At 42.6% G+C, this 24,049-nt stretch overlaps 1 pseudogene across 1 annotated transcript; it reads left to right on the forward strand.

Moving 5' to 3' along the window:
- Positions 1 to 1,453: 1,453 nt before the first annotated feature.
- Positions 1,454 to 2,085, forward strand: LOC311627604 (transmembrane protein 41A-like; annotated as a pseudogene). The gene is made up of 2 exons: positions 1,454 to 1,480; positions 1,572 to 2,085. The product of its transcript is annotated as a transmembrane protein 41A-like (transcript).
- Positions 2,086 to 24,049: the final 21,964 nt, after the last annotated feature.

Consider the following 24,049-nt stretch of genomic DNA (forward strand, 5'->3'; position numbering starts at 1 on the left):
TTTATGCATTATGGATGATTCTCTCCCCCCCTGGTTCGCACGGTGTGAGCGGCGTTACAACTCACACCTACAGCCTGGATGTGCTGCCGAGACTGTTTTTGTGGAAAGTCCCCTGGTAATGGATCAAAGCAGTCCTTCAAAGTGCAGCTTATATACCAACGTGTGCCTTTCTCTGAATAGGAGGAGGTGTGAGATACAAGAACTTGTCATTTATGTTATAGAAAATGTCTCAACCTGCCCCAGACCACCAGAATCCTAAAATGCCCATTACATGTATGGCAGGAGCCTGCATCTACCTGTAACCCATATTTGCTGCACTCATTTTTATTACTAGCAATCTACAGTTGCCCTACAGTGGGTTGTGTGGACTGGTGCTGGTTTGTGAATGGTATGTTACTCTTCTGCAAGGAGAAAAAGACAGAAATTGAGAGGTAAGGTTTGAGAAAACTTTACAGCAATTGACATTGCTGTGGCTACAAAATTCATGATTGGTGATCTTTATTTAACCGTGTTAGACCAGTGTGGGTGTTATTGAACTCATGCAAGCTGTGTATGTGCTGTATGATATTTAAGGTTAGTTTGTCAATTGTAATCCCAGCATGTAAGACCATAAATATATAGTTTTTATTAAAATATAATCTAGGTTTAAATATCATTTTACAAGACAAAGAATTTGGACTTGCTGACAAAGAACTGAAGAATGACTGAAAATACAGCATCCCTTATTTTATTTTGGGGAAAAGTAAAAAATAATAATCAGAGCTTGCTTGAATGATTTTAAAATCTCTTTCATTCCTGGCCACATGCCTCTATAAGTTTGGTTTCCTACTGTGAGTGTTATATAATTAAGTCATAGAAATGGTTTAGATACATTTTTTAAATTTATTTTTCAATTATAGTTGACATAACATTACATTAGTTTTTGGTGTACAAAATAGTGATTAGACATTTATATACTTTAGTAAGTGATTACCATAGGTATATCTTATTCCTGGCAAGCAGGATTATCATAAATCCAACCTAATTTACATAATTTTACAAGCATGAAACTAGTATGCTTAAGGATATTTAATATAGAGGAATCAATATTTCACTCATAACTTTTGTTTAGTTATAAATAAAGAATGACAAGAAGTTTTGAGCCTAATAGTGATTTTTATATTAATAATCTAATGTACACTTTAAATAAGTGTGTGTACAGCATTTGCAATTCTTTCCCTGTGTTACATATTTTTTCTCAGATTATATTTATTGAAATATAATTTTCTATCTATTGACTCTAATAATTTAAAAATTTGTTCGCTATGTCTTTGTTATTAATTTATTTTCTTAGTCATTCACTTTTATTGAAGTTTATAAAAGTGTCAGATAGGGGACTTGTGCTGCGTGTGGCAGGGTGCAGGCTCTGCCTCCAGTCTCCTCACAGCCAGTGGGATGGGTGCCAGACGCCGAGATGCGCCTCCTGCTCCGCCTGCTCCTGGTCTTCCTTGGCTGCTCCTTCGCCTTGTACTTGCTGTGGACACAACTGCCCCGCACACAGACCCAGGGCTTGTTGAGGACATTGAAAGCAGGACGTTTCAGTGGGTGCTTTGTCCGGGCCACAGCTGGGGCTTCTGCTGTGCTGTGTGCTGACTTCAGCGGGAGCCACATGCTGCCACCTGCTTCCCAGTATGTTTGGCAAACCACTGGTGGTCTACTTTCCTGAGAAAGTGGCCCTGCTGCAGAGGTAGGTGGAGGAGAACAGAAACAGCTTGTTTCTTCTCTGACTGTTTTTTGAGACTTTTCCCCATGGCACCAAACTGGTTCTTGAACCTCTGGGTCTCGGTTCTGAACATCCCCATTGGGCAATTCTTCCCTGTACTTATCGGTTTGATTCCTTACAACTTCCTCTGTGTGCAGAAAGGCTCCATCCTATCAATCCTCACCTCTCTGGATGCTCTTCTCCTGGGAAACGGTCTTTAAGCTGTTGGCCATCGCTCTGTTGGCCTTAGTTCCTGGAACCATCATCAAAAGTTCAGTCAGAAAGATCTGCATTTGAATGAAACAAGCAATGCCAATCATCTGAACAGAAGAAAGGCCACGTGATCTGGATTGTTTTGATTGTGTGTCCCTGGACTCTACTGCTTCTGTGTGTCATGGGTGTGGTCCTCCACATTCCCTCCCCCTTGTTTTTTAATTACCCTTGATGGGTGGTTTGGACAGTATTCATCCACGTGCAGTCTCTCATCATGAAGGACAGCCCTGGTTCAGTAGGACACTCTGTGAACTGGATAGCCGCTCAGAAAACCCTGTTTCTATTTTACTGAGTAACAAGGAGCTCAGGGTAGTCTGTTTTATTTATTTGCCTCTTGCCAAGCCCAGAGCTGCCTCAGGAGAGGGTGTCGACTATCCTTGTCCAGGGTGCCTCTTTTGCAAAGTGATAGGCTGTAGTGACATGTGTTTATTCTGTTCTTTTTTGCAGATGACCTACCTCTTCCATAAACCGAGGGAAAGAAGCTGCTTAGAACGTCTGTGTACAATTCAAGTGCACAGTGATTTCTGCAATGCTCTTTGCGTTCAGACACCCTGAGGTTACCATATATGTCAGGTTTCCTCTTGGTGCATGGCCTGACAATTAAGCTGATTGCAGACAGATGATTAAATATGAATGGAGCACACTCTGTATGCCACGGATACACACTGGAGAAACTCTCATCCCTCTGGAAGTGCAGGGCCCTCGCCTGAACCAAATGACCATCAGTACATTTTTTAATCTGTGCTTTCTGTGTGTGAATCCCTTCTACCTCCTGCTAGGCCAGTGGTCGGCAAACCACGGCTCGAGAGCCACATGTGTCTTTTTGGCCCCTTAAGTTTTTAGCAAAGGTCAGCTTAGGAGTACCCTAATTAAGTTAATAACAATATACCTAACTATATAGTTTAAGTTTAAAAAATTTGACTGTCAAAAGAAATTTCAATCGTTGTACTGTTGATATTTGGCTCTGTTGACTGAGTTTGCCGACCACTGTGCTAGGCGAATGGATGCAGTATCTCCAGATGTTGCCCTCTAAATGTTTTTCAACTTGTCATTTGCCAAGAATAATAGAGGAATAATGCTATTTTATCTTTTAATTCTAAGAGGAAAACTTGGTTTAGGGTTTCTTTCTTGTGTTGTGTTTTGATTATCTGCAGCTGTTGTTGCTCCTAGCACAGCAGTATTGAATTGGCACAGACCTGATTCCATACTTCCAAGGATAGAAGGACCTTGGCTCCTACACTGACCTACCCCGGGGTCCTGTACCCAGCAAGGAGTAACTCGTCAGTTCTCAGCAGAACTGTTGCGCTTGTGCATGATCTGCTGGGGTTTTGATTTGGGTTGGCCAAGAATCTTGCCAAGGCTTTAGTCTAGGCCACCTGTTCTACATGAATTCTTGAGAATGACTTCCCAAGCATTGTTTTTTGGACTCGCATGATAAAGAAAAACACACAAGACAAAAACAGAAGAATTTAATTTTTAAAGATGTGTTGCTTTAAAAGAAGCTTGATAACAATGGTGGGGGTGAAGAGGAGGCTACCTGGACTTGGCTCTTTGCTCCTGGAGTCGGGGGAGGAAGGGTAGAACAGGAAGCTGTCCCACTTTGTCCTTTACCAGGACCCTCAGGTTGGTCTCTCTCCCTCATCCCCCATGATCTTGCAACAATGTGCCTTATTGGCTGTGAGTTTACAGGCAAAGCAACCTCCCAAATAAAGGATATAAATGATTAAAAAGAAGTGTCAGATTGTTTGAAAAGCACTCATCTAGAATACCCAGAAAGTATTATCATCATATGGTGGAGCTTCGTGAAGGTCTTCAAAATGTCAAAATTAACAAGGTTCTTAGCACTATAGCATGGGAAGGAGTTAACATAGTTTTTGGGAAATATAGTGCCTGAGAACTGCTGCCCTTGCCATGTAAATGAAAACTATTCTTTAATATTTGGTATTGATGGAGATCAAGAATACATTTGACAGATAAGTAGCTATATTCCCAACTGGGTTGATTTAATCCTTTCTAGATTCTACATCTGCCATGACAGCTGCAACTGGGTTAAGTTTACAGTTGGATACCATCATCAACCAGGTGTTCACAGGGTTAAGACAGGTCACTGAAAAGAGATATGATGTGAATTATTGCCCCCACACTCTGTAATCCTGATGGTGGTGGTAACTTCTGCAATACTCCCAGTTGCTACATGGTCCCTGTACTCTATCTTTCCAGAGGTGCAATTGGGCATGTCTTTGCCTATCACAGAGCCTTTCCACCACCGGCCAGGGAATCAACACAAGGGCTTTCCCAGATGCCAAAAATAACTGCAGAATGGCATGATAGGCTCAGTGAACTCAGTGAGAATGGGCTCTGGTCCAAACTCCATTGATCATCTGCCCTCTATTAACCTCTGCTCCAGTCAGACTAGTGCAATGGCAATTTGAGTTCCCTGGTAGAGTCAGCTCAAATCCGATGTCTAATGGTTCTTGAAAAATCAAGGTATTTCCTTTTCCTCAGGGCACAGTCACCTGGCAAATGTCCTCATGCCACTTTGGGAAAGTATTTAGAGAATACATGCCGTTTGTATTAGCAGTAACATTGTATGATCTTCCCACAGTATGGCAGGGACTCCACTTCATCGGTGAGCCTGGGGTCTGCCCAGTCTGAAAACTGAGTAAAGACCTGTACATCTCTACTAATCAAAGCTGATGGTAGCCTTCTGCTTGCCAGTCCTGTTTTTTTTTTTTTTTTTTTTAATTACAAGGTAGCTTTCTATTTCTCCATCATCAATTAACCATGCAGTTCAGGCCTTGCCGATTACCTCAGACCTTGCAAACTATTTTGGCAATGACATCAATTTTGTTATTGATGGTTAAGTGCTGCTACTTATCCTATGCAATTTAAAACACCCAGAACCCCAATTCTATCAGTGAAGTTCAATCCTAGAAGCTACACAAGTAGGAGACATACTAAGGGATTTTTTACAAGCACTGTGCATACATGATTGTGGGGAAGTCTGGACTCTATAGGGGAGACTGTCAGGAATTCTTGGGCATGGACTGAAATTGCTGTCTACAGGCAGAATTTCTTTTCCTCTCAGGGAAGCCTGAGCCCGGCTTTTAAGTCCATTCAAATGATTAAATCAGGGCTGTTCAGATGATCTAGGATAATCTTTTTTACTTAAAGTCAACTGATTATGGACTTGAATCATATCCACATAATATCTTTATGCTAACATATAGATTAGTGTTCTACTGAGTAACTGGGGACTGTAGCCTAGGCAAGCTGACATATCAAAAAGACCATCCCAGATCACTCCTAGTACCCCACACATCTCCTTAAACCACACTTAATATCCACATAAGGGTTCTAACAAAGCTCTGCTGAGCCTAAATGACACAACCATTCTGAGAACAACCAAAAATATACCAACACTTTCCCCATAAGCCATTGCAAAGTCCTTACACAGTGTTCACTCTTCTTCATCTTGAATCTTAAACACTGAGCTAGAAAATTAACTGTTATTAACATGTGATGTTATATGATAAGAAAATAAAAGAAGGAAAAATTATAAATATGCATACGATGCGTTTAGAGTAATATATTAATATATTTACATATTAATATATTGATATTAAATTTTATGTATTTAATTTTTTTCACAAAACAAGGTAGAAATATTTATAACTGTTATACTTCTTATTTTTAAACTGAGCACATGGACATAACTGGTATATGTAATTGCCTTCTTCTACCCATTCTTCATTCCTTTTGTCTTCTTCAAGTACCTTAGCTTGGTCTTTTGCCTGATAGAGTGACCCAAACCTTCATTCATGAGGGTCTGGCCATTAGTAGTCCTGCTTGAATTGAGTTGTAGTTTTCCATGGACTTTACACAGGAGCTAAGGGAGGACCTAAGTATTCCAGGCATACTTTTGCTTACCTCCATTGTGTAGTGGCAACCCCAATACTCCCGATCATCAGGATCAGTCATCTCTTTAGTACAGTAACCACTGCTTTGCCTGTTGTTTCAGGTACATGAAGAGCCCCATGTAGCTGGGTGGCAGCCGTCCAGTTCAGTGGATTTATTGTTGTGTCTCCTGGTGAAAGTATTCTTCTTTCGGAACTAAGTTCTCTAGAGAAGTAAAGCCTAAAGGCACAGAAAGAGGAAGCAAACACTTATTGGATCTAGTAGATTCATTAAACATCTTGTGGATCACTAGGAGTAACAGTTAATGTTTCATCCTTTGATTGCTAGACCCATAAATCTTTGCTATGGGAGAGGCAGCACCATATACTGAATGCTGGGGAACTTGGTTTCAGACTCCCGGATATTGCCACCTAGTAGCACCATGAGTCTTCAAAAGGCCGTTCCACTGTTCTATATATCAAATGATGCTGCAGGATGATGAAGGACTTGGTGAGACCAGCAAATTCCAGGAGCACAGGCCCATTGCTACACTTAACTTACTATGAAGTGAATTATTTGGTAAGGACCCCTAGACATTTTACTGAGGTAGAAAACCCCTGAATTTTTGTGAGATTTATTTTTAAACTTCTGGCATGCAAATGTCTTACCAATATGTCAAGAGCAGTTGTTACTTCCTGCTCACCAGGTCCAATCAGCATAATATCATCCAAATAGATTGCCAGTGTACTGTTCTGTGGGAGGGAAAGGTGATCAAAATCTCTGTGGACTGTGTTATAACACATGCTGGAGAGTTGCTATACCCCTGAGGTAGAACAGTAAAGGTGTATCTGCCCTTGTGAGCTGCAAGCAAACTGCTTCTGGTGGTCCTTGCTAACAGGTATAGTGAAAAAAGCCTTTGCCAGATCAATAGCTGCTTACCAAGTCTAAGGGGAAGTATTAATTTGCTCAAATAACAAAACCACCTCTGGAACAACAGTTCCAATTGTGGCATCACCATCTGATCAAGTTTATGATAATCCACTGTCACGCTCCAAGATCCATCTGTTTCCTGATAGGTAAGCTAAATGGACATATGGTTGGAATCACCACATATGCATATTTCAAGTCCTTAATTGGTAGCATTCATCTCTGCATTTTCTATGGGAATGCTGCACTATGCATCTTACTAGTTCTGTAGGTAGCCCAGTGCCAATGGCTTCCACTTGGCCTTCTCCACAATAGCCCTCTTCTCCCAGGACAGAAATAGTGTTGGGCTCTCCTACTTGCTGAGTATGTAGTCCACTCAATGCATTCCATGGATGGGGGAAATACCACAGGATGGGTTCAAGGTCCAATGAGCCCACTATCAGAGGGACATAAACTAAAAATCCATTGATTATCTTACCTCTGTCAACTCCTACTCTGAGTGGCCACAGTGACATGTTGGGTCTCGAGGAATTAGTGTTAGTTCAGAGCCAGTGTCTAATTCCTGAATGATGTGATTATTTTTCTTCCCCCCAAACACAGAGACCCTGGTAAATGGCTGTAATCTCTTTGGAGAAGGCTGAGAAAGATTGGACTGTAGCAGGTCTTCTATCCGAAGGGTTTTGAGTCTGTAAAGGGGCTATCTCGGACTGTCTGTGGGACGGTGACCATGTTTTTGCCTTTCACACCAGACTTTGTTCCTTAGAACTCCTCTGCATATACAGACCAAGTAGAACTGGAGTAGACTACATGTCTATTTCTTTTCTAGGGACACCAAGACTAACAAGCCAATGTCACAGGTCTCTGAGAGCCAGACAATTCTGGCTACTGCTTTGACCCTGCCGCCCATGTCAGTAACCATGCCCACCTGGGCTTTGGCAATTAAGTGCCAACATTTGGGCCCTGTCACCCCATCTCCCACTATACTCTTCCCTGTAGAGATCCCATTTCAACGGTAGCAGTCCCTGCTGTGATTTCTGACTTACAGAGAAGAGTGACTAATGAACTGTTTACTGATGCTGGGGCTTCTCTCATACGTTTATTTCTCACAGTTGTGGGGGGAAATGTGTCCTGTAGACCCTCCTGGGGAAGGGAGAGTAAATATGTCTTACATGATGAACTCATTTTAATATTCCAATCTCCTTAAGTCTTTGGATACCTTCCTCTACTATACACCAAGGCAGTGTTGGCATTTTAACTTAATGTAATGCAGACCATTTGGGGTCCATATTTTAGTCAACTAAGCAAACAAACTGTTAGAGCCCTATCCCTCAAGCTAAAACTAAGCCCATAATCTCTGCTCAGCGGCCCATGTTAGTAACTGCTCTGACCCAATTTTATGTTTCTTTTTCCTGGATCCTACACCTCATCTGTTTCCCATACAGCCCTGCCCAGGCTCCCCTCTGTGTATCCTGGAAAACGAATGCAGCTCTGTTGCTGTTTAGTGGACTTCCTTGCACCTCACACTTTGTGCCTGTTGAGCCTTGAGTCTTGTTTAGAAGCAAAGAGGGCTGATGGGTCTTGAGGGGAATCAGCTGTGCCCTAGGGAGGCCCATACGGTTCTTCAGGCAAATGGGGCAAATCTTAGGCAGTCACAAAGAGTTGCTTCTACAAGGAAAATGTAGCAGAATTCAGGGGTACAAGGTCCTCAGCTTCACTGGGGTCTTCTCATAGGCCCCATTCCAATGTTCATGTCCCATTTTTGGCCTAACTTGACCAGAAGACACCCTGTGAGGTTGGGAATATAGTTGTGCGGTGAGCCACTCACAGGCACCCTTCTCTGTGGGGTTTGCAGATGTCTCAGCACTGAGGCTGCAGGAGGTAAGGGCTCTTTCAGGGAAGGGATAGATTTCAGGACCTTATTCTAAGCTCAGTGGGAATGTGGGGGAGGTTTGGGCAGAGTAGGGTCACATATTAACTTACAAGTGAAAAAATGCCTTAGCCCATCTGTGAAAGATGGCTTGCGGGGGAAGGAAGAGGTTACATTTGTAGTCCTCCATAAGATGATAGGGTTGAACCAGAGTGGTAGTGAGGGGTAGCAGTGGTGCAGTGGAGCACACTGTGAAGGTAAAGTCAGTAGGAGTTGCTGAGAGACAGGCTGTGAGGGTGAGAGAGAGAAACAGAGCTGTCTTCCAGGTGGTTAGCTTGAGCAACTGGGAAGATGGTACTGACATCACACTGCATGGGAAATATGAGACTTATAAGTTGGGGGACATCAAGAATTAATTACGAGAGAGCTTTCAGACATGGATGAGTGATGTCAGGTAGGTGGGATTCTGCCATGCACTCACCTACTCACTTCAAACAGGCTCTGCTCTTATGGAGTGACACTCAAATTTCTCAGATTACCTCCTAACTGTCCTTTAGGGCAGTTTTTTTCTGATAGGGGGCCCGATCCCGGAACACCCATGGCATTCAGTTGTGAGAGTTCTTCCTTCAGTCTCTGATCTGGAGCATTTCTTCTGGCGTCCGTTTCCTCTAACGACCTTGAAGTGTGAAGGTGCCGGCTGGGTGCTATGTAGAATGCCCCTCAGTCTGGATATGTGTGATGGTTTATTCATGGTCATTTTAGCTGCATATTTTTGGCAGGAGTTCTACATAAATTATGCCGTGTTCTTTCCAGCACATCATATTGGGAGACCCACAGTCTCTCTCGGTCCTAGTCCTGGTCTTGTTTACTTTTGTTTCCTTCCAAGTTTTTACAGTAGAAGTTTATAATTTCCCCTCTTGTGATTAATCAGCAATTTGTGGGGTAATAGTTTGAGGTGGAAAATACCCTAATCCTTGCCAAATTTTCACCAGATGGTTTTAGCATCCTTTGATGGTCTTGCCTGAATCTATTTTGATATGTGCACAATGGTGATTTTTATTTTTTAAACTTAAAAAATTCCTCCTGCACCTATTAGTTGTCATTCTACTGAAAGGAATCATTATCAGAAAATATCAAAGTGACATATATCTTTCTTATTAGACTATGAACTTGCTGAGAGCAAGAACTATTATTTTTTAACTCTAACACCAATTTTGTATGCAAAGTAGATGCTCAATAAATATGTATTAGAATGAACTGTATTAAAGCCATCCTTCAAACTAGGGAAAATATTAAAAATGCCTGCCTTTGAAGGTTTCTGTGAAGCAAATGAGAGTTTGTACGCGAAGAAGCTTCGTAACCTGCGACAGGCTTTGCATATGGAGCTGTGATCCTGTTTAGGGGACTGGCCATGCCTACCCCCAGGCTCAGGAGGAGGCAGGTGGTGGGAATGACTGTGGAAATCAACGTCTGAGGAAATGGAGGCAGCAGCAGGCTCTCCTTGAGCTTGTACCATCCTCTCTCCTCCTTGCCTTCTTTGAGAAAGGGCTATTGGGCGCCCATGCTTTGTTGAGTCCTTCTCCTCCCTCTGCTCCCGCTCCCTCTGTCTCCTCACTCTGCCTGCCCCTCCCACACTCTCCCTTCTAGAAAAGCAGAAACTTCCCTGCAGCTGTCTGTTTCTTTCCGAAGAATGTCTCTAATCGCCCTGCCTGATTGGGTCTCGTTAGAGGGCGGGTGGCATTGATTGTACTCAATCAGCATCCGCCTGCCCAGCTGGGAAAATGTCCCATTTATTCCTCCATTTTAACTGCTCTTCTTTCTATAACTATTTTACAGTTTTTCTTGGGTTAAAAAAAATGCTAGTCCAAAGAGCAAAATTTCATGTTGTGCCTGGAAATGTTCTCCTTCCAGGAGGCCAGGAGGCATCATGCTCCCTGGCACGGGCAGCAGAGATCCCTCTGCCAACAGGAGAAGTGGGCAGCCTGCTGGGAGCCCTGAATCCAAGCCCCTACTGCCAACCCCTCCCTTGCTGATCGGTCCCACTAGGGAGCACCAGCCCCATCACTTCCCAGTTGAGTGAACCGGAGAAGGTGCCCTAAGGTGGGTCTGGGCAGGTCAGACCCAGGTGGGGCACAGGAAAGCCAGCAGCCAATTCCCACCTCTGGCATCTGGTATGGAGGGCAGCTGTGTGATTGACAAGGCACCAGAACCGACACCTCAGACCTGGTTGGGCCTCCAGGTTTTCCGCCTGCCAGCCGCATCCCCTGGGCAAATGGCTTACATCACCTGCCTCAGGTAAAGCTAGTTTGGGGAGAGAGGGTGGAGTCAAAGATGACCCTAAGAGCCCAAATGCACTGCAGAGGTGAGATGTGCAGCAGACAGGATGCAGGGTGTAGGCTGTGCTGCACCAGGGTTCTGCGTGTCCTCTGGTAATGCAGACACTTCAAGGCTTCTGTCAAGATTCAGGAGAAAAATGCCAGCACTTTGCTGGGACTCAGCTCATGCTTTACTCTTGCTGCCTCTGCCCAGCTGGCAGCCCGATGGTTCTCAAACTCGGACTCTTCACCCACGTTCATTCTTCACCCAGGTTCGTGCAGAACTTGGTGGCGTTGGTGTACTCCCTCCTGCTCTCCTTTGGCTCTCTCGTGTTTAATTCACAGCTGCTCACAGCGTCTTTATCGGTCACTATATTTCAAAGTAATAGGAAGACAAATCCTCTTTCCTCCCCCCAGGAAACATTTCCTTTTAATGCCATAGAAAGTGGGACTTGTTCTTACCTCCTGCCGACTGCGAGCATTTAGCCATGCTCCTGACAACTGGCCACAGTTTCCTCCTTGGTAAGACAGAATGATGCTATGTCTGGTGAGGCTGTTATGACACTTTGGTGGAGCTATTGAGTGTAATAGTGTAAAAGAATAATAAGCTCTATACAGATTTAAGGAGTCCTTTATACTCTATGCCCTTTTTTACATTTTTGTGTTTCATATTTGTTTGTCTCATCGCCCTCACTTAACTGTAAGTAACTGGGGGGTAGGGGAGCCAGCTTATCAATATCAGTATTCTCAGTGTATTGTGTATTGTCTGCAACAGAGCAGGTGCTTAATACATATTGGGTGTTGGATGCATGGATGGGTGAATGCATGGATGGGTGGATGAAAGATGGATGGGTGAATTGATGAATGGGTGGATGAAAGATGGATGGGTGAATTGATGAATGGGTGGATGGATGGATGAGTGGATGGGTGCTTAAAAATTAAAAGAAAATATTGTTGAACTGAAAAAATAACATAGAATACATTCAACAACAAAAATTATGTCTTCCCTCCTTTAATCATCACTACCATCTTGTTTACAAATGAGGAAGCTCAGAAAAGCTCAGGCTAGTAAATAGCAGAGCTGGAATTCAAGCCAGATTCATTTCCAAACTTACAATCACTTTCATGAAAGCAGAGAAGGACAAAGGATTGCAGGAGAGCAAGCAGAATTGCCCATCAACACTCATATGAACCTCTGGATACACCCAGCTCCTTCCAAATCATGTGCGGCGACACATTGCTCCTTGCTCCTGTTCATCCCATCACTTGCAGCCAAAACACCTTGACTGACATCCTCTCCTTACCCATTTCCCCATAGCATGCTTTTTATATTTTATTCTAGCACCAGTCTCTCTACCTGATCTGACATCTATTTATGCACATATTCTCTTCATTAGATTTGGAGCCTTTGAGGGCCTGGGCCATATTTTATTTATTTATTGAGCACCTTTTTTTATGTGGCAGGCTCTTTACTGACCACCAGTAGCCTGCCACATAGTTCATTCTCAATAAATGTGTGTGTGTGTGTTCCCGATATACTGTAAAAGTCTTTCAGACCTGGGGATTTGTCTTGATTTTCCCTGGCACTTATTAAACACCTCCTATGTGCATGACCCGTTACTAGGGGATTTTACAGAGATATCACATTATCTCTATTTACCTCTCACAGTTCTCTCGCAACAGGTAACATTTCATGATCTGCCACCATCACTCCTTCTTGCTTCATTTGGAGAGAATAAAAATCACCCTCAAGCCACTCAGCAAACGTGTAGTCAGAAGATGATGAAAATAGTTTGAATCTTTGTTTTAAAATCTTGATAAATTTTCTGTTTAAAAATGTTTTGTTCACATTGTGATAGGAGGTCTTTAGAAACCAGTTCTGAGAAGCAGCCTTCCTAAGGCCATCCGTATTCAAAGCCCTTTGGAGAGAGAGCTGGTTGCTAGGGGCAACACAAACTTCTGAGGGGGATCTCTTTGCAGGAGGATGAAAACCAGTTCCCCAGGGGACCTTGTAGGAGCGGGGTCTCCGCACAGAGGAGCAGCTGCAAATGGCTCAGAAGGCTCTGGACGGGCTGGTTGCCTCTCGGACAGCTGGTGGGCTCCTGGGGCCACTGGAGGGGTCTGAGCCAGAACCCAAGCACGGGTGCACCTCCTTGGCTCCCAGAGCCATAGGCATTGGCCCTGGGCTCCACTGCCTGGAGCAAAGCAGTCCTGATGTCACAATGTTGCAGGTGTTGCCTCTGTGGCTACTCATTACTAAATTTATTTCCTCACTTTCTTATAGTGCAATTAAATTTCTCTCCTGATGTACAGTTTCCTGCATGTTCACGTATGTGTAGGTTTGTGCTACTGCCACAGTGATCAGGATACATAACAGACTCATCACCCCCCAAATTCACTCCAGCCATCCCATTACTAGAGCCTCACACCCCACTTCTGTGCCCTGGCATCCACAGAACTGTCTTTTGTCGCTTTAGACGTGTCTTTTCAAGAATGCTATAAACGGATAGTGTGACTTCTCGGGACTGGCTTCTCTCTCTCTCACACACAGAGCCTGGGATTCACCCGTTCGGTGTGCGTGCATCTGCCATTCCTCCCTTTCCATTGCCGAGCAGTGCTCCACCCTGCGTGCAGCCAGTCCTAGTTAGCTGCGGTTCCTTATTTGTGGACTTGCCTGCTTGCTAGGTTTGTAACTCAAATTGCTCTTGCTTCCATGGTCATTGCAGACACACAGTGTGGTGAGGGCCTGACACGCCTGGGCCCTGGCAGGCACGCCGCACTCTGCCATGCTCAGGCGGCAGTGTCCCTTTCTCTACTTAGTGCCACCTGTTTGTACAGTTTTGTGCTTTTTGTTGGCGATTTTATTGTTGAGAAGGGCCCCAGGCACAGCGCTGCGAAAGGCCCTATGGATGTGTTAAGGAAGCTTCGGGGCAGGGTGGGGAGGGGAGGGCAGGGATTAAGCGATGCTGGCTGGGAGCTCAGAGTGAAGGAACCCAAACGTGCACTCAATAAAGTGTCTTTAAACAGAAACGTATACAAAACAAAGTTAGGTATTGCTCTGTAATGGGAAAGGGAGGAGAGACTCACAAAGCCTGGCCTGCCCTTGCCCTTGGGACACAGGTTCAATTTGCTGTCTGGGGGTTCAAGGTGACGCTTCTGGACACAACTAGTGCCATAAGGAAAACCGACTGGGATCAGGGTCCAAGTTTCTCTGTATGTGGGGGTTGGTGGCCTCAGCCAGCCTCTGGGCTACATGTAGAATAGTGGACAACAGTGAGAGGACCTACACATCGGCAACTTGACCTTGCAGGACACATTTGTGGTGTTGCAACATCAAAGTTCTGCACTGCCCTTGGATGTTCATATCTTTGTGATTTAATCACCATGGCTAACTTACATAGGCATGGAACAGTTGTTCTTGGACACCAAGGGTCCAAAGTAGAAGAAATTTCCAGAAACCCATCATGCTCTCCATCTCAGACAACAAAGGAGCCCATTGCCCTCGCACCTGCACCTTCTGAACCCAGGGCAATGAGCAGGGAGGGGACAGTGTTGGATGATGCAGAGGCTGAGACCTCTGAGGCTGAGTGGCCTCATGAGGAGGCTGAGTGATCCTGTGAGGAGGCTGGGGTGGCCCCATGAGGATGCGGGTGTACTGGTCAGGGCTGGAGCCCAAGCCCCTGGGTTGCAGAGATGCTTCCTTCTCAGTCACCCCTTCCATGTGGAGGGAGCTCATTTGGTGTCTTCCTTGGCATCTCTGCTTTCCTCTCTGCTCCTGGGAGGGGTGCAGATGGGTCTATTAGGTGCTTGGGGAGAATACATGGGGCAGCTCAGTTCTACTGGTTTTTTATCTGTTAAAGACCAGACTGAGTGCAGAACCCCAGCTGCCTCTGGCCTATCTGTGACACCCACATTCTCATAGGCCCCCCTAATGGCCACCTCCGTGTCAGAGCCTGCCACTCCATGTGATGGTGGGGAAGCCCACCTGGCTCTCGGTTGGGGGTGGGATGGTCTACAGAACCATATCCGACAACTCAGCCTTTACTAGCAACCAAGACAGCATTTCTACCTCCCACCGCCACCACTGTCTTTGTTTCTCAGTTTTATTAGAAGGGGTGGGAGTAGAAGAGGGGGTGCCTGTCTGATGAAGACAGAGCTCAGGATTCTTTCCCGCCCTGCCACCAGCTAGGTCTGCCCTCCTTTCAGCCCTGGTTTCTAGGCCGTCTCTCTGGATTGGTTACACATTTCTTTTATTTTTTAATCTTTATTGTTGAAAATATTACATGTGTCCCTTTTTTCTCTCCCATTGACCCCTTCCAGTCAACCTTCGCCATAGGCCTTCACCACCCTATTGTCTATATCCATGATTATGCATATATGCATACAAGTTCTTTGGTTGATCTCTTCCCACCCACCTACCCACCCCAACTTCTCTCTAACATTCAACAGTCTGTTCCATGCTTCTATGTCTTCTGTTTTGTTCATCAGTTTATTTTGTTCATTACATTCCACATATGAGTGAGATCATGTGATACTTGTCTTTCTCTGACTGACTTATTTCTCTTAGCATAATGCTCTCCAGGTCCTTCCATACTGTCTCAAGGGTAAGAGATCCTTCCTTCTTACTGCTGCATAGTATTTCATGGTATAAATGTCCCAGGACTTTTTATTTACTCCTCTACTGATAGGCACTTGGGCTGATTCCAGATCTTAGCTATGGTAAATTGTGCTGCTATGAATTAGGGGTGCATACATTCTTTCTGATTGGTATTTTTGGTTTCTTAGGATATATTACTAGAGGTGGGATCACTAGGTCAAATGGCTGTTCCCTATTTAATTTTTCGAAGAATCTCCATTCTGTTTTCCATAATGGCTGCACCAGCTGTGCCCTAGGGTCCCCTTTCTCCACATCCTCGCCAGCACTGTCGTTTGTTGATTTGTTGATGGTAGCCATTCTGACAGGTGTGAGGTGATACCTCATTGTCATTTTAATTTGCATCTCTCTGATGATCAGTGACTTTGAGCATTTTTCATATGTCTCTTGGCCATCTGTGTGTCTGCTTTGAAGTGTCTCTTTAGGTCCTTTGTCCAGTTTTTAATTTGATTATTTTCCTTTTGTTAAGTTGTACAAGTTCCTTATATATTGGATATTAACCCTTTATCAGATATCATTGCCAAATATGTTCTCCCCTGCAGAGGGCTCCCTTTTTGTTTTGTTGATGGTTTCCTTTGCTGTGCAGAAGCTTTTTATTTGGATGTAGTTGCATTTGTTTGTTTTTCTCCTTAGTTTCCTTTGCCTTAAGAGATGCATCCATAAACATATTGCTATGAGAGATGTTTGAGATTAGCTGCCTATGGTTTCTTCTAGTATTTTTATGGTTCCATGTCTTACATTTAAGTTTGAGTTTATTCTTATGTATGATGTAAGTTGGTGGTCCAGTTTCATTTTTTCACATATACCTGTCCAATTTTCCCAACATCATTTATGGAAGAGACTGTCTTGACTCTACTGTATGCTCTTGCTTCCTTTGTCAAAATTAATTGACTGCAATGGCTTGGGTCAATTTCTGGGGTCTCTGTTCCATTCCATTGATCTATATGTCTGTTCTTGTGCCAGAACCAGGCTGTTTTGAGTACAATGACTTTGTAGTATAACTTAATATCTGGTATTGTGATCCCTTCAACTTTCTTCTTCTTTCTAAAGATTGCTATGGCTTTTTGGGGTCATTTTGGTTCCGTATAAATGTTTGGAGTGTTTGTTCTAGATCTGTGAAATTAATATTTCACAGATCTAGAACAAATACATTGATATTTTTAATAGGTAATGCATTGAATTTACAGATTGTGTTGGGTAGTACGAACATTTTAATGATGTTGATCCTAACAACCCATGAATACCGTATATTCTTCTACTTGTTTATATCTTCCTCTATCTCTTTATTCAATGTCATGTAGCTTTCTGAGTACAAGTCTTTTACCTCCTTGGTTAAGTTTATTCCTAGGTGTCTTAATTTTTTTGTTGTTGCTATGGTAAATGGGATTGTTTATTTAGTTTCTCTTTCTGAGAACTCATTATTGGTGTTTATAAAAATGCCATCCATTTTAGGGAGTTAATTTTGTATTGTGCTGCATTGTTGAATTTCTTTAAGTCTAGTAGTTTTTTGGTGGAGTCTTTAGAGTTTTCTATGTACAATATTATGTCATCTACAAAAAATGAGAGTTTGGGAAGTCTTTAAGGTTTCTTATGTATAATATCAGGTCATCTGCAAAAAAACTTCCTCCTTTCCAATTTGAATGAATTTTATGTTTTCTTCTTGTCTGATTGTTGTGGCTAGGACTTCTAGTACCGTACTACATTGAATAAGAGTGGTGAAAATGGACATCTTTGTCTTGTTCCTATTTTGGGGGAAATGATTTTAGTTTTTTCCCACTGAGTATGATGTCTGTCACATATGGCCTTTATTATGTTGAGGTATGATCTCTCTATTTCTACTTGGTTACATTTTTATAAAAAATGGGTATTGGACCCAGATGGCATGGCTCAGTAGTTGAGTGTCAAACTATGAACCAGGAGGACTCTGTTTGATTCCCGGTAGGGCACATGCCCAGGTTGCAGGCTTGATCCTCAGAGTGGGGCATGCAGGAGGCAGCTGATCAATGATTCTCCCTCATTGCTGTTTCTCTCTCTCTCTCTCTCTCTCTCTCTCAATCTCTCTCTCTCTCTCTCAATCTCTCTCTCTCTCTCTCTCTCTCTCCTCTCTAAAATCAATAAAAAATATTTTTAAAAAATGGGTGCTGAATTTTGTCAAATGCATTTTCTGTGTCTATTGATATGATCATGTGATTTTTGTTTCTCACTTTGTGTGATGTATCACATTTATTGACTTGGCATTATTGTTCCAGCCTTACATCTCTGGAATAAATCCCACTTGGTCATGGTATATGACATATGACTTGCTAATCTTTTGTTGAGGATTTTAGCATCTATGTTCATCAAGATTAATATATTGCCCTATAATTCTCTTTCTTGGTAGTGTCCTTATCTGGTTTTGGAATTAGGATAATGCTGGCCTCATAAAATTAGATTGGAAATGTTCCTTCCTCTTGGATTTTTTTGGAATAGTTTGAGGAGGATAGGTGTTCTTTGAAAATTTGGTAAAACTCCCCTGTGAAGCTGTCTGGACCAGGGCTTTAGTTTGCTGGGATCTTTTTTTTTTTTTTTTTTTTTTTTTTTTTTTAAATTATTGCTTCAGTTTCCTCAAATGTTATTGGCCTATTTAGGTTTTCTGATTCTTACTGATTTGGAAGATTGTGTTTTTCTAGGAATTTTTCCATTTCATTCACAGTGCCCAGCTTGTTGACATATAGTTGCTCATAGTATTCTCTTACAATCCTTTGTATTTCTATAATGTCAGTTATTACTTCATCATGTTTGTTTCTTTATTATTTTGTTCCTTCTACTTACACTGGGCTTTTCTTGTTGTTCTCTTTATAATTCTTTTAAAAAAAATATATTTTATTGATTTTTTACAGAGAGGAAGAGAGAGGGATAGAGAGCTAGAAACATCGATGAGAGAGAATCATTCATCAGCTGCCTCTTGCACACCATCTACTGGGGATGTGCCCACAACCAAGGTACAAGCCCTTGATCAGAATTGAACCTGGGGCCTTTCAGTCCGCAGGCCTATGCTCTATCCACTGAGCCAAACCAGTTTCAGCTCTTTATAATTCTTTAAGTTGTAGGGTTAATTAGGTTATTATTAAATTTTCTTATTTTTTGAGGTAGGTTTGTATTACTATGAACTTTCCTCTCAGGACTGCTTTTGCTGTATCCTAGAGATTTGGGGTTGTTATTCATTTATTTTCATTTGTTTTTAGGAAGTTTTTTAAATTTTTCTTTTGATCTCATCAGTAGCCCATTCATTGTTTAATAACATGCTACTCATCCTCAATGTGTTTGAATGTTTTTACTGTAGTTGGTTTCTAATTTCATTCCATTATAACCTGAGAAAATGCTTGAAATGACTTCAATCTTCTTGAGTTTGTAGATTCTTGTTTTGTGTCCTAATATGTGGTCTATTTTTGAGAATGACCCATTCACACTTGAGAAGAATGTATGTTCTGCAGCTTTAGAGTGAAATGTTCTATAAATGTCAAAAATCCATTTGATACAGTGTGTCCTTTAGAGTCACTGTTTTATTGTTATTATTATTTTTCCTAGAAAATCTATTCAGTGAAGTCAGTAGGGTATTAAAATCCCCTACTAGTAGGGTATTAAAGTCCCCTACTATGCATGTATTGCTGTCAATCTCTCCCTTAAAGTCCTCTAGAAGTTTTTTATTTATTTATTTTATTTTTTAAAATATATTTTACTGATTTTGTACAGAGAGGAAGGGAGAGAGATAGAGAGTTAGAAACATCGGTGAGAGAGAGTCATCGATCAGCTGCCTCTTGCACACCCCCTACTGGGGATATGCCCGCAACCAAGGTACATGCCCTTGACAGGAATTGAACCCGGGACCTTTCAGTCCCCAAGCCGACGCTCTATCCATTGAGCCAAACTGGTCTCGGCTGTTTGTTTTTTTAAATATATATTTAGGTGCTCCAATATTGGGTGCATATACATTTACCAGGGCTGTGTCTTCTAGTTGGATCAATCTCTTTAGTACCCTGTTTCCCCGAAAATAAGACAGTGTCTTATATTAATTTTTTCTCCCAAAGTTGCGCTAGGTCTTATTTTCAGGGGATGTCTTATCTTTCCATGCGCTAGGTCTTATTTTCGGGGAAACAGGGTACTAAAGAGATTGATCAGAGTATTATGTAGTGACCTTTATTATTTCTTTTTATAGCCTTCATTTTGAGTCTATTTTGCCAGATGTGAGTATTACCACCCCAGTTTTTATTTTGTTTCCATTTGCATGGAAAAAAAATTTCCATACCTTCACTCTCATCCTGTAAGAGTCTTTTATTGTGAAGTGGGTCTCTTGTAGACAGCATATATTTGGGTCATCTTTTCATATCCATTCAGCTACCCTATGGCTTTGATTGGAGCATTTAAACCATTTACATTTAAGGTTATTATTGGTAAGTACTTATTTATTACCATTTTAATTCTTTATGTCTATGTTTTACTCTCTCTCTATTTCTTCTCATTTCAGGAGTCCCTTTAGTATTTCTTGCAGTGCTGGTTTGGTGGTGAAAAACATCTTTAATCTATTTTTTTTTAAATCTAGGAAATGCTTTATTTCACTATCTATTTTGAATGATAGCCTTGCTGGATATAGTAATCTTGGTCTCAGATACTTACTTTCCATTACCTTGAATATTTCATGCCATTCCTTCTGGCTTGTAGAGTTTCTATGAAAAATCAGCTGACAGCCTTATGGAGCTCCTATGTAGGTAACAAATTGCTTTTCTTTTGCTGCCTTGAAGATTCTCTCTTTGTCTTTAATTTTTGATATTTTATATAATTATGATATTTCTGGGAGTGTGCTTGTTTGGGTTTTTCTTGCTTAAGACTCTCTGTGCCTTCTGAACTTGTGTGACTTTTTCCTTCACCAAATTAGGGAAGTTTTCTGCCATTATTTCTTCAAGCATCTTCTCTATCCCTTGCTTACTTTCTTCACCTCCTGGGACTCCTATTCTATGAATATTGTTATATCTTATGTTATCCCAGAACTCCCTTAAACTGTCCTCCTGTTTTTAAATTGTTTTATTTTTATTTGTATTGTATTTTTCTTAATCTTGTGTGATTAAGTGATTTTTTTTCCTACCCTAATTCATTGATTTGATCCTCGGCTTTCCCTAATCTAATGTGTATTCCTTCCACTGTGTTCTTTATTAGTGTTATGTCATTCTTCATAGTTACTATATCTTTTCTCATCTGTTGAGCATCTTTGCCATCATTATTCTGAATACAGTATCTGATAAATTTCTTATCTCCATGACATTTATTTGTTCTTCTGGAGAATTCTCATGTTCTTTTGTTTGGGGCTTGTTTTTTGTCTCCCCATTTTGGCTGCCTGTTTGGGTTTGTGTCTATGTATTAGGTAGATCTGTTACACCTACCAATCTCTAGTGTAGGACAATGTCAGACACTGTTTCTGACTGGCCCTGAGCATCCTGTTTGTAGCTATTAGCAAACCACAGCTTGTTTCTCCCTCTGCAATGTCTGGGTGCCTTTAGAAAGGACCAAGATGTACACCAAGATCTGCTTTTCCTAGCCGTACACCTCAAATTATATCAGGCAAAGATTCAAAGCCCCCAGAAACCTGCCTCTGCCTGCAGTTTGATTGTATTCAGTCTTGATTTGCTTCAGGTTATCAACCACAGGTGGGTGAGAGGGTTTTCAACAGGGTGGGATAATTGCTTCTGGCTGCAGGCTGATTGTTATTCTCAGTCTTCAATGGGCCTCAGAAACTCCCCAGGATGAGGCAAGGGGTTTTATAATAGATTTTTGCCTTCTCCATGGCAAAAACCGCCTGGATAGCCAAAGTTCTCAAGAGAAAGATGTCCTCTGCAGTGTGAGGAAATGGTTCAGCACAGGAAATTGGGGTGCCTCTCTTCCAAGGTCTAACCCTAGAGTCCCCAACCCTGGCTTCTACTCACACAGCTCCATTCCATTCTGACCTCCCTCTGCCAGAGCCAAGGTGAGTGGATCCACATGAAATTTTGTGTGTTGACCCTTTAAGAGGGTGCCTTGTTTCTAGCCATCTCTCTTTGGCAGACAGCAACCATACTGCTTTTCAGAAGTTATGTGGGAACCTTTCTTAGTTCTGGTGCTCTGGGCTGGGGAGCCCAGCTTGGCATTTAGACCCCAGACTTCTCAGTGGGAACCCCTCACATCTGAGATGTCCCTTTGGAACTTCAGCTGCTGTCTGTGGGAGCCCAGCCAGCCTTTTGGACCTCCATACTTTCTACCATTCTCTGTGCAGTTTCCACTTTCCATCCTTTGTTTCCAGGGTTCTCTCTAGCTAGTACTCAGTTAATTATTCAGGATGTTTTTTTTTCTGTATTTTAGTTGTAATTACAATTTGATCCTGGAAGTGTGCTCCATTGCCATTTTGGAATCTAGTTACTCATTTCTGAGTCAAGGCTTCAGAAAATGGTAGGATACTAATGCCACAAGGAACATTAGGCATATCTGGTCTGACTCCTTGCCACAAGCCTTGTGCTCATGTAGAGGAGAATAGTGGGCTTCCTTTTAGGAGCCCTGGTGTGGTTGGGGAAGTTCTTAAACTTTCCAAGGGTTAGTTTTCCCACAGGAAAAAACTGAGCTCAATCCTTTCTGCCTTTCAGTGTGAATAGAATTGAATTAGATGGTGCAGGATGAGCCATTTGAAAGTCCATGCTAAGTGGAATGGGTTGTTAGTTGTTGTAGGGCAGGGCAAAGAATCCAGGTTTACTTGGCATGGGGGGTTATAGGGATCCCCAGCTTGGGGGTGGGGCTGGGTCTTTCCAGGGCCTAGAGAAGGGGGAGTAGATAGCAGAAAGTCATAACAAAAGCACTTAGAACTGAGTGTTTGACTTGCCCAAGCTGTGGGGTCTACACAGGGACCTCTCCCAGCCACTGATCGGTGTGTGGCAGAGTTGGCTCCCATCCCAAGAGTAAGGAAGGCCTGGACAGGAGATCACGGAAGGTTGTGTTTACTAAGACAGCAGCAATACTTGGACCCCACAACCTTGGACTTAGGGAAGTCCTAGGAGAAGAGACCTCACCCTGGCAGAAATTAGGATAAGTTTAGAGTAGTAGGTAGCATCCTGTCTACTTCCTCATTACATGTCTCACTCCCACCCCACTCCTGAACCTATAAGAACTTGTGTGAAACCCAGTACTCTCTGACATCAATCCCTGCACCCCAACAACCACCCTCCCTTTCTTCCCCACTTCTCCACCATCTATTGTGACTCTGAAGTTCTTCCAGGATTTGAACATGATCTTCTGTGGGTCACTGTAAAGATGGGAGCAGCAATGAAACCATTACTCTCTTCTGGACCTCAGTTTTCCATTTTCTTAAATGGAAACAATACTCTTTTACAATCCTTGGTGTTGCAGTTCACCAGTGCCACTATCAGAAAACTTTCAAGACTGATTTGTTCCTAGCACTATACCAGGCAAGTTGACATTCTCTACCCAGGAGCACGCACGCGCACGTGTGTGTGTGTGTGTGTGTATGTGTGCGTGTGTGTGTGTGTGTGTGTGTGTGTGTGTGTGTCCATGCAGGTTTTGCTCACATCAAACTTGTTATATGAATACCTGGGTTTGAACTAATGCTGATTGAGTGACTGAGGGGATAGTTATTCACTATCTAAAAGGGTCCATGGTAGGAGTCCCAAGTGTGTTCATATGTAATTTGATTTCCATCATATTCAATGACTGTGTACTGTATACAGGAGGCCTATCTGCATAAACAAGAGTGTGCGTAGGCAGCCTTTTGAGCATGACAGAAGGAGAGAGTTAGAGCTACTAAAGAGGCTCTTATTGTCAATAACAATGAGTAATACTTGTGCCTGGGAACAAAGGTGACTGTGGCTCACAATTTTGTGGCCTCAGGAGCATTGTGAGGCCTAAGGGGTTGGGAATAAGGACAGCTCCCTGCTCACAGGTCTGATGCAGGTCCAATGGGGATTCAAGTGGTCAGAGGGCCAGCAGTCAGAGGGTCTGGCTTTAGTATCATGTGTAACAAAGAAGAGATGACAAAGATGTCTTTTTATAGGTTTATCTTTCTTGAGATTATTGGGCTTGGGGAGCCTGAGCTGAGCCAGGGGGGAGATCTTACAACAAGGGGGTCCCCAAGATGGCTCTGGTTCTAGCCCATACTTAGTACTTTACCAGTAGCTATCCTTTCTCCCCTACTTTGCCTTCCCTGAAGCCTTTTCTCCAGTATCATAGACTAGGACTCAATTCTAAGTTTTTCCTTTTCATTTCTGTGTTTCTTGCAGGATCTTGCTGAGCAACCCGACTAACAGGCCCACCTGAAGAACTTCAGCCCCCTCAGTCGTCTCCTGCACTCTTGGTTTTCATTAGCA

The sequence above is a fragment of the Pipistrellus hanaki genome (genome assembly GCF_964339955.1).
Source record: "Pipistrellus hanaki genome assembly, chromosome: 9".
In the NCBI taxonomy this organism is placed as follows: domain Eukaryota; kingdom Metazoa; phylum Chordata; class Mammalia; order Chiroptera; family Vespertilionidae; genus Pipistrellus; species Pipistrellus hanaki.